Consider the following 10238-nt stretch of genomic DNA (forward strand, 5'->3'; position numbering starts at 1 on the left):
CCATACCTGTACACGTGTGTGTGTGTGTGTGTGTGTGTGTGTGTGTGTGTGTGTGTGTGTGTATTTTTAAAAAACTATTTTTCAAGATTATAATATAATTACAAAACTCTCCCTTCCTCTTTTTCTCTTTAAACCCCCCATACACTTCTCCCCATTTTCCTTCAAATTCTACTTTTTCATTAATTACTATTGCACGTATATGTGCATATGAATATACTTATATGTTCCTAAATATACCATGTTCAGTCTCTATAATGTTACATGTATGCATGCTTTCAGGGCTGACAATTTTGTATGAGACAACCAATTGGTGTGACTCTGAGCCACAGTATGGGTGCCGGGAATCAAACTCAGGTCCTCTGCAAGGGCAGTCAGTGTCCTTAACCTTGAAGTCATCTCTCCGTCCCCTGTATTATTGTCGTTTATGGAGTCTATGATGTACCCATTGAACCTGTGTTGATTAGTAAGGAGGTCTAGGTGAGCCCAGAATGGTCCAAACAATGGATTCAGGAGTGAATGGCTTCAGATCTTCGATGGAAACTCTGAGACTGTCATACTTGAGAACCGAGCACTTCAGGAGCATAAACAGCTGGCTCTGGGAACATCTTGTTCTGAAGTGAAAGCTTGGATCCTCTTGATTTAAGCAAATTTACTTAGAAAGTGAGTAGGATTGAATCTTATGCAACAGTTTGACTAACTTTGACATTCCTGGGAAAGATACTTATTAAAAGGTAGATGTGCAAATGGCAGAGACATTCCAAGGCAGGGATTTAAAGCAAAAATACAGAAGATGGTTTCCATTCGAAAGTTTGCTAGTGAAGTCATGGAAAGTGTTAACCTTTGGAAGACAATTCTGAACTCTGTTCAGGAAGACATCATGTGCTGCTCAAATACCTCTCTGGGATTTGAATCTCAAGCCCTGCTATTCAGCCCCTTTATCGCCTCACAAATACTGTTTACTCACTGAAATTCTTCCTGTGAACTGAAAACAGTTATCCCAGTTCTGTATCTATCCATCTTGAATTACAAAGTTTGCCATCATTTATGTGAAAAGTCACAGTGTATAAAAATGGGGTAACTTGATGGGGGAAGGGGTAAGTCTGAAACTGTAGGAAGTTCAGATGCTAGATTGAAAGGGAGGCATGGCTGCCTTTAAAGGTACAGTACGCTGGGAAGGAGCTGCTGAGATATCTGCCAAGGCCAGAGAAGGTCTGCTGTGTTTTGTTCCCAGATAAGATGGCGTTTGAAACAACAGGTTGTTTATATACAAGTAGATGCTGTTACATAGTACTTGGAAACAGTTAGTTCTCTTAAGTAGGTCAAGCATCGCCCCCTGATACCTTGTTTACATCAGAGTAACTGAATGAGAATAAGTTACTTTCTTTACAAATACTGCAAAGGAAACCAGAGTTGGACCTCCCAAATTCCAAAAGCACAGAGTTCAGATAGATGCCAGTGTGGTGCCTTTTCCTCATGCATCAAAGTTCAGGACATGTGGCTTTTAATTGCTTCATACCTGTATAGATCCACCGGTTGAAAACAATTTTGTTCGATATTTGGAACGCTTCCCCTGAGGGAAACTTGAGACGATGTCATATGGACATGGATGCTGGGCCCCCCAAATTAACATTTAGCTTAATCCTCTGGTATTTTAAAGGGAGTGAGCACTTACTCAGCTGAGAGATCAAACTGCAGGATCAAAGGCACGTCATAAATATGCCAGGGTCACCTTCATGTTCTCTCTGTGGCATCTCTGCAGCCCAGAATGGGAAATGCTAGGTAGTTCTACAGTCCTTTAAAATGTTCTTATCCCACAGCTCTGGCTTTAAACAAACCATCCCAGGCTCTGATAAACATGCTCTGTGCCATCCCTTTTCCCATGGATTTTAGAGTGCATACTCTATTCCTTGGGAAGCATCCGTGGAGTTCTTCCTTTTCTCTCTTCTAAACACCCCCTGCCATAGTATCCTGATAAAAAGGAACCAGGGTCAACTGAAGTCAATTAATAATCTCTTCTAATTAGAGACATACAGTAATATGGTGGAGCTTTCTTCAGAACTCAGTTCTTCATGTGTTCAAAACAAAACAAAACAAAACAAAAAACAAAAACCCAAGAAAACAGCAAAATAACCTGCCACCAACAGATTTATTGGTTAAAATTTGAGCTAGAATTTTATTGTGAGGCTAGAAGATGCATGGGAATAATTTGTGTTTTGCTTTTTTGTTCTTTTCCCTTTCCTTCTGTTTCCCTTCCATTCCTCTTCCTCTCTCCTTTCCCTTTCTTTTCCCCTCTTTTTCCCCTTGTCTTCCTCCCTATTCCCCTTCCTTCCTTCCATTCTCTTTCTCCCCTCCCCTTCCCTCTCAGGTTTTCCCTTTCCCCCACTTCCCTTTCCTTTCTGACTTTTCTTTCTCCTCTTTCCTTCTTCCTTTTCCTTATTAAATAAAACTGCTTTATTTAACAATGACTGAAATACAAGGACCAAGATTTATCCTATCTCTCCACCTTTTCACTCAGAGAAAAGATCTGAGGCCTTTAACAAGATTCACTAGAACAACCAGCCTGCAGGTCTGAGAAGAGACATTCTCTACCGTCAGTTACAATATCCTTCCTGAATTTTCTTACTCGTTTGTTCCCATGCTCCTTTCACCACACTCTTTTCTGGTCGCTCCTACCTTCTGTGGGAACAAGTTAAGGATCCTAGTGAGGTAGCCAGCTCTTTTCTTGGACAGCTGAGGTTCATACTGTTATTATTTCTCATGCTGATAAAGTTCCGGGGCTGGTGAATCAATGCCTTATGATGACAATAACCCAGGAGATAATCCCAAGTACTTGGTACTAATAAGCTCAGTCCAGTGGTCAGTAAACATGTTTCTTTGTTTTATTTTGTTTTTAATTCTGGGTTTTCTGAGATAGGGTTTATCTGTGTAGCCCCGGATGTCCTGGAATTCACTCTGTAGACCAGGCTGACCTCGAACTCAGAGATCCACCTGCCTCTGCTTCCTGAGTGCTGGGGTTAAAGGCATGCACTACCACTACCCAGTGGTAAATAGGTTCCTCAAGAAAAAAGTACCCATACTTCAAGTAACAAGACCAAGTATATTTGTTTGTCTGTTTGTTTTTTTCTTGCTTTCCTTTCAAAGACAAGTAGTTTGTTTATGAAAAGGTTTATACTTCTCTTATACTGATGAATTTCTGTTTGTGCTTGATGCCTGGCTGTGAGGTTCACGGACAACATAGACCACACTTTTGATTTCCTAATGATAGAGTGATCAGGTCTCCATGAGTTGAAGTCGCAATGGGTATAGGTCTAGTGAGACCTTGGTCTGAGGTTTATAATCTCAATTCTATCTATATATCTATAGGCTAATCTAGATCTTCTTCTTTGTCGAGCCAGAGGTATCTGGCCACTGGGTTCATAAAATGGCTTCTGCCTCTCACATACAGTTCTACCCCCTAACAAACGAGCATTTCCTTACACACACATAAACTTGTTAACACAGCTCCCCTTCTGAAGGGGGAAAACTTGAGCAGAGTTTTGCTTCTAGGCAACACCCATTTTATTGCTCTCCCAAGGGACCATTCCACATAGGCTTAGCTGCGAGGTTATATTTCAGATGATCACGTCTCACTAAGAGGCCAACAAGGTCATTCCTTCATGGTGGATGGGGGATGGAGAATGGAAAAAACAGTGACATCTTAGAAATAAACACTTTACTCTTTCTCATGAGTATTTCCTGCTTTTCCAGGGATGGTTGAAGAGGTCATTTTTGGGTATATTTTTACATTTCAGACTAGTTTTCAATTTATGGAAGAGTTACAGAAACACTATGAAGTGCTCCAATGTTGGTCCTGTTACCCCTCTGTTGAAATGCTATTCTGGCCTAATTGTCGTCATTAATGAACCAATACCGATACACTCTTATTAATTGAAGTTAATCCTTTGTTGAGATTTCTTTGGGTGTCTTTATGTCTTTCTTTAGTTTGGGGAGTCCATCTATTTTGTCTTATAATCTTTCATCCTGCACCTCTATCTTGTGGCAGGGTCTCAACCCCCTTCTTTGGGGATGGCAGCGTTTGACAGTTTTGTTCAAGATTTGTCAGGCTCTCTGTAGACATTTCCTCAGTTTGGATTTATCTGGATTTATTTACTTGTTTCCCTCAAGATTACATTAAGGTTTTGGGTTTTTTCTTTGAAAGAAGAAAACCACAAAGTTAACATGCTATTTTAAGATACCTATAGTTTAAATCACTTATCATTGATGTCAGGTTTTTTTTTTTTTTTTGAGATGTTGTCTAGCTTTATAGCTCTGAGTAGCTTGAAGTTATGATCCTCCTGCCTCAGTCTCCTGGATGTTGTAACTACAGGTCCATGCCACCATTCTGGGTATAATTTTTTTTTATTACCTAACTGAGGCAGTATCTTCATTGTAAAGTTAGTCTTTAATTTCTCAGTATTGTATTCTTTAGGAAGCCAGGATGTCCATCCCACATTTGAGGAATGGAATGTTTTGTTTTCTTTGAGAGTGCAGAAACTGTATGTATTATTCATCACTCTTCTGACTAGGAGGTTTACCTATCTAGTCCAATTATTTAATACAGATTTTTTCGTGGACTCAAGAATATTTATTTTCTAGTTCCATTCATTTGCCTATGAATTTCATGAAGTTATTGTTTTTGATAGCTGAGTAGTACTCCACTGTGTAGATGTACCACATTTTCTGTATCCATTCCTCTGGTGAAGGGCATCTGGAAACTAGAAAATATCATCCTGAGTGAGGTAACCCAATCATACACACACACACACACACACACACACACACACACACACACACACACACACAAACCCCACACATGTTATGCACCCACTGATAAGTGGATATTGGCCCAAAAGCTTAAATTACCCAAGATACAATCCACAGACCACATGAAGCTCAAGAGGAAGGATGACCAAAGTGCAGATGCTCCCACTCTTCTTAAAAGGGGGAGCAAAAATATTCATAGGAGGAGATATGGAGACAAAGTTTGGAGCAGAGACTATAGGAATGGCCATTCAGAGACTGCCCCACCTGAGGATCCAACCCATTTATATACAGCCACCAAAAACTAGACAATATTGATGAAGCCAAGAAGTGAATGCTGACAGGAGCCAGATATAGATGTCTCCTGAGAGACTCAGCCAGAGCATGACAAATACAGAGGCAAATGCTAGCAGCAAACCATTGACCCACTGGTCCCCACTGGAGGAGTTAGAGAAAGGATTGAAGGAGTTGAAGGGGTTTGCAACCCCATATAAGAACAACAATGCCAACCAACCAAAGCTCCCAGGGACTAAAACACTACCCAAAGACTACACATGGACAGACCCATGGCTCCAGCTGCATATGTAGCAGAGGATGGCTTTGTTGGGCATCAATGGGAGGAGAAGCCCTTGGTCCCGCCAAGGCTCAATGCCCCAGTGTAGGGGAATGTCACGATGGGGAAGTAGGAAGGGGGAGGAATAACATTTGAAATGTAAATAAAAAATATCCAATAAAAAGAAATTTATAATGACTTAAAAAAAGATTATTTATTTTTTTGTTCATTGTTCCAGCCTGGGCTATTGAATGCTCTTGAAATTGGTTCCCACATCCTCTTGATATACACACAGAGTCTTAAAATACTAGGCTATGCAATTGAATTATATATTTCTTTCTCAGGTTTTGGGGTTTTGAGCACTTCTTTATACTTCTTAAAGCAACAAGGAGCACCAGGTTTATCTGTATACTCTCTCTTCCAGGACTGGAGTCAAGTTTTCTTCAGAGCATATCTTCCCATGGGAATTCATATTAGAAAGCGTTGTCTGGGTGTTGATTAGAAGAGGAATCTTTCAATGTTTTATTTTAGAGTCTGTCTATCTGTGTTAGTCAGTTTTCTGTCACAGACCTAACTTAGAGAAAATCATGTGGAAGGAGGAAAGATTTATTTCAGTTCACAGTGTTAGAGGTTTTAATCTATGAGACTTGGTCCTATTGCTTCTGGGTATGTGGTAAGGTGGAACATTGTGATAGGGAGTGTTTGATGGAGAAAAACCCTTTCACTTCATGCTGGCCGGGAAGCAGAGAGAAAGAAAGGAAGGGACTGAGGACAAGATACATCCTTCAAGGGTGTGCCCACTACCGAGGGACTTCTGTTCTTTTGCAAGATTCCACATGTTTAGTTCCTGTCACTTCCTCCCAGCACATTAGATATGAATCTACCATTGATAGTCTAAATCATTGCTGGACATTGCTGCATCAGAGACAAAGTCTTCAACATGGAGTCTCTCACGAGTCATTTCAGAGGTCCAGAAAAACACTTCTGAGATGGTATTATGTCATTCTAGTTAGTGCAATTTTATCTTTGAATAATTGGATTCTGATGTCTTCTTGAAGTAATTTAAAAGCATCAGCAACTCAGCGTACCCCTAGGGAGGAAAACATACCCATTCAGAAAACCATAGCAGGTATCTGCTTCTTGTCCTTTTGCTGGCAACCAAATGTATTTCCTGACTGATGGGTAGACGTTTGTCATCCTTAGCCCCTTCACTACGTTATTCTAATGTCACTGGGATTTGCTGTCTTCTAAGGAGGAGGTAATGCAACCCTTAGCATACATACAAATAGTTCTTTTGAACATGGTAATAATTTTTTTCTTTTTTCTTTTTTTCAGAGCTGGGGACCGAACCCAGGGCCTTGTGCTTGCTAGGCAAGCGCTCTACCACTGAGCTAAATCCCCAACCCCGATAATAAATATTTTTGATTGGAAACCTAAGCATAGTAGGTAACGAGTTAGACACTGATGATCTCAGCCCAACTACAGAAATAATTTTCACATATCGTTTTCTCTTTCTCTGGAAAACAGTAAGCAGGATCTTGGATTTTCTTGCATTTTTATTAAGTTTTCATGCATCTTTACACAATATAAAGAGTATATTCTTCATTTTATGGCCTTTATATATTTGGTTGTGAGCCTAGCCTTTAACGGCTGAGTCATCTCTCCAGCCCACTTTATGGCCTTTAAAAGGTTGACTCTGTTCAATACAAAATGGTCAAACCTTAACACATAAATGTACACATGACATTATAAAGATCAAGCAACATCTAATAAATATCGGGCATATGGGAGAACAAGGTTGGGCATATGGGAAGTTTTGGAGAGAGGAAAGGGAAAGTGGAAATGATTTAATTATATTGTAATCTCAAAAAGTAAAACAAAATTAATACAAGAATATTTATCCCTCCCAAAGTTTACTATGTTCTTTTGACACTTCCAGTTAGCTTATTCCTTTTCACTGCTATTCTTTAATTGAATAAAATAGTACACTTCACATAGTCTCCCGCTCATGGCCATTAAGATATCTTAATTCATTTCTCTTAATACAAATATTGCTGCAATGAAAATAAAAATATTTTCATGTGCTTGTGGTGTGAAGGAAAGGCCAGGCCCCATCCCCGTGGCCTTTGTACTGCCAGATTCAACTACACAGCCTATGAACTTCTGATTTGAATTAGCATACCAAACTATTTCTTCATTGTTGGAATCATACTCATATGCACGATGCTGATAATGTCCTGCTGATGTCATGATCTTTACATTATTTTGTTAGTTGTCTTGTTTAGTGCAAATCTCAGTATTTATTATTATCTTTATTTATTAATGTATGGAAATGTAACAGTGACCAAGTCATAATACTGACATTCAAGTTCCTTGTCAAGTTGTCCGTCTAAAGCGAAACCCATTAATTAGCTCCTGACAATAATTGCACTTGTTTTGCATACATACATTTACAGTTGGTCTTCATTATTCATAGATTCAATACTTACAGATTGACCACTCACTAAAGATTATGTGCAACCTCCAGATGAATATGATGTCGCTTTTGAAGTTATTTACAAGATGTTCAGAGCATCACAACATCTGGGTTGCCTAGTTTATGTGTTCTCACCTGAAGTCAAACATGGTGATGTTCTTTTGCCTTTCAGTTCAGGTATTGTCCTATCATTAAAAGTTTGTTTCGGAGTCTAATGGGTACTATGCTTGTGTTGTCATTTATTTTTTTTTGTTTACTTTACTGTGTTTTTTTTTAATGACGCTCACACTTCCAAGTATAATAATGAAGCGCTTATGTATTTTAAATGCAAGAGGGTTGTCATGTGTCTTATGGAGAAAAATCCATGTGTTAGATAAACTTTAGTTTTTTTCTGGCATGAGTCATAGTTGGCTGAATTCAAGGTTAATGAATCAGATATACATGTATTAAAGATATATGAAATATTGTACCAGAGAGCCAGAGAAACCTACCCTTTGTATTTCCCCCTGAGAGGGATAGCTTAGTTTAGTATTCGTTAATTTATTATCTGCAGTAGGATTTATAGGCTGCAGCTACTACAAAAGAAATGACTCTATCTATAACAACAACAACAACAAACTAGCAACCTAAGGATGAACTTCACCTTGTTAGGAAATGTGAAATTTCGTTTCAGATAGACCTGTATAGGTGGGACTGTGTGGGTGGAAGGGTTATTATTTTACTTTGGCTCACGATAGAGTTGTTTTCAAGTCACTGAGCTATGATAAGGTTTAAATCTCAATTTTCTGGGACAGAAGAATTTGCATGTATCAATGAAACTCGAGTTCAAGCATGCTGATTTCTGTGTCTTAGGAAAAAGGAGAAAACCGTTGCCAAGTTTCAGCTAACATTTTTAGAAGCGATGGCTCCAATCTCATGAGAGCCAATGTAGCATTTGTGCCTCTCAGCAATCCGGAGAGCTCTTAACTTGGTTTAGGTGGCCCTGTAAGCTTGAGGATTTTCAGTTTCTGAGATGTCAGGATGTACCTTAGGGTTTCCCTTCAGGTCTGTTCCGGTCCAAGTGAAGTGGAGAGAATCCTCCTGGGGCAGGGAGCTAGGAAGATTCTTTCCACATGATTGCTTGTGTATGAGAAACTCTGGGGAAATATAATCAGGGAAAAGAGAACAGGAAGATTGTATGGGCTCCTTGGAGAACAGTCTGCCTGACACTGATGATGCGTGTTGCACTGGTGAGCTTGTGAGGGAGCGTTTGGAGCATATCGAATGCTATTCAGCTCAACACTTGGAGTCAATAAAACTTAAATTATGCAAACATATTTTGGATCTCGTCATTGAATCTCATGTTTCCTTAGCATCTCCCCTTTAACATCCAACACTAATACCCATCACGAGAGGGTTTGTTGTAAAGCTCTGTAATTGTAATGGAGAGCCTAATGCCTTGATATTTACCCCAATAAAGTACGAGAGAAACAACCCCTAGAGCTGGCCGCCCTGTGGATGAAATGAACCCAAACATGACTTGAAATTAGTGTTTCATCTGTTACCATCTCTTGCCTCTTCTAGACTTTATTCATAAAGTGTTTTAGCCCAGCAGAAGAACAGAGCCAAGAATATCAATGCAGCTTTCGAAGGCTTCATTCCATAGCATTATATTGTATCATCTTTGGCTTCGTCTTTAAAGTTCAGTTTTTATGCTTCTTCCTAGGTAGAAAAGCCTTGCCCTGGAGGGATGTCACTAACACTGTCAGTAAATAGGTGTTAAGGACACAGTGGCCTCTTCTAGATTTTATTAGCCAATTTCATTGCCCTTTCTGTTGGGATTTCTGGTCCTCCCCTGTGTTGATTGGCCCTGGGCTTTGGCTCATGACCTGTCTCTGCTAAGAACAGTTCCTTTTTGTGCCGTATTTAACATTAGAGTGTGGTCCACAGAGTTCTTGTAATGTAGTAAAATAAAACAAAACAAAGCCTTTTTTTTTTTTAAAACCAGCTAAGCTTGTCTTAGAATCAATTTCCCAATTGACAAGTTCTAAGCCATTTCCACAGGCGTCCTCGTGGGCTGCTGAAGTTCTTTTGGGAGGGAGAGCTTTATGAGTCCGTGGCTCTAGTTAAAGTTTGTATACATTAGGCAGGTGCCTCCAATTCTGAAGAACTGCGGCTAAGATCGAGCAAGGTTTTGAAATGTCCATTCTTAACTCTTTCTGCCTGGCTGTTTTGCCTGCCAGATGGCCAAAGTGTGTTGCTGTGTCACCGTTACATTGACTCAGCTTGTCTCTGACCTTAGATTTACCTCAAGGTACTCAACGCCAAAGGAAACAGCTAAGTAGGAACTTCAGCAAACAAGCAGGCCTACATGCCTCATGTGTTTACTATAATCACCTGCTCGAATGGAGGTGCTCTCAGTGCGGCTCG

The 10238-nt window shown here is 39.8% G+C and overlaps 1 long non-coding RNA gene across 1 annotated transcript in view; it reads right to left on the reverse strand.

Annotated features, from left to right (window-relative positions):
• Positions 1-5544: 5544 nt before the first annotated feature.
• LOC147996078 (uncharacterized) overlaps positions 5545-10238 on the reverse strand; it is a 24698-nt gene continuing 20004 nt past the window's right edge. The window contains exon 4 of the long non-coding RNA XR_015674012.1: positions 5545-6443. This is a non-coding gene — a long non-coding RNA (uncharacterized LOC147996078). The remainder of the gene's footprint in view (positions 6444-10238) is intronic.

The sequence above is a fragment of the Rattus norvegicus genome, chromosome 2, assembly GCF_021556685.1.
Source record: "Rattus norvegicus strain SHRSP/BbbUtx chromosome 2, alternate assembly SHRSP_T2T, whole genome shotgun sequence".
Classification (NCBI taxonomy): domain Eukaryota; kingdom Metazoa; phylum Chordata; class Mammalia; order Rodentia; family Muridae; genus Rattus; species Rattus norvegicus.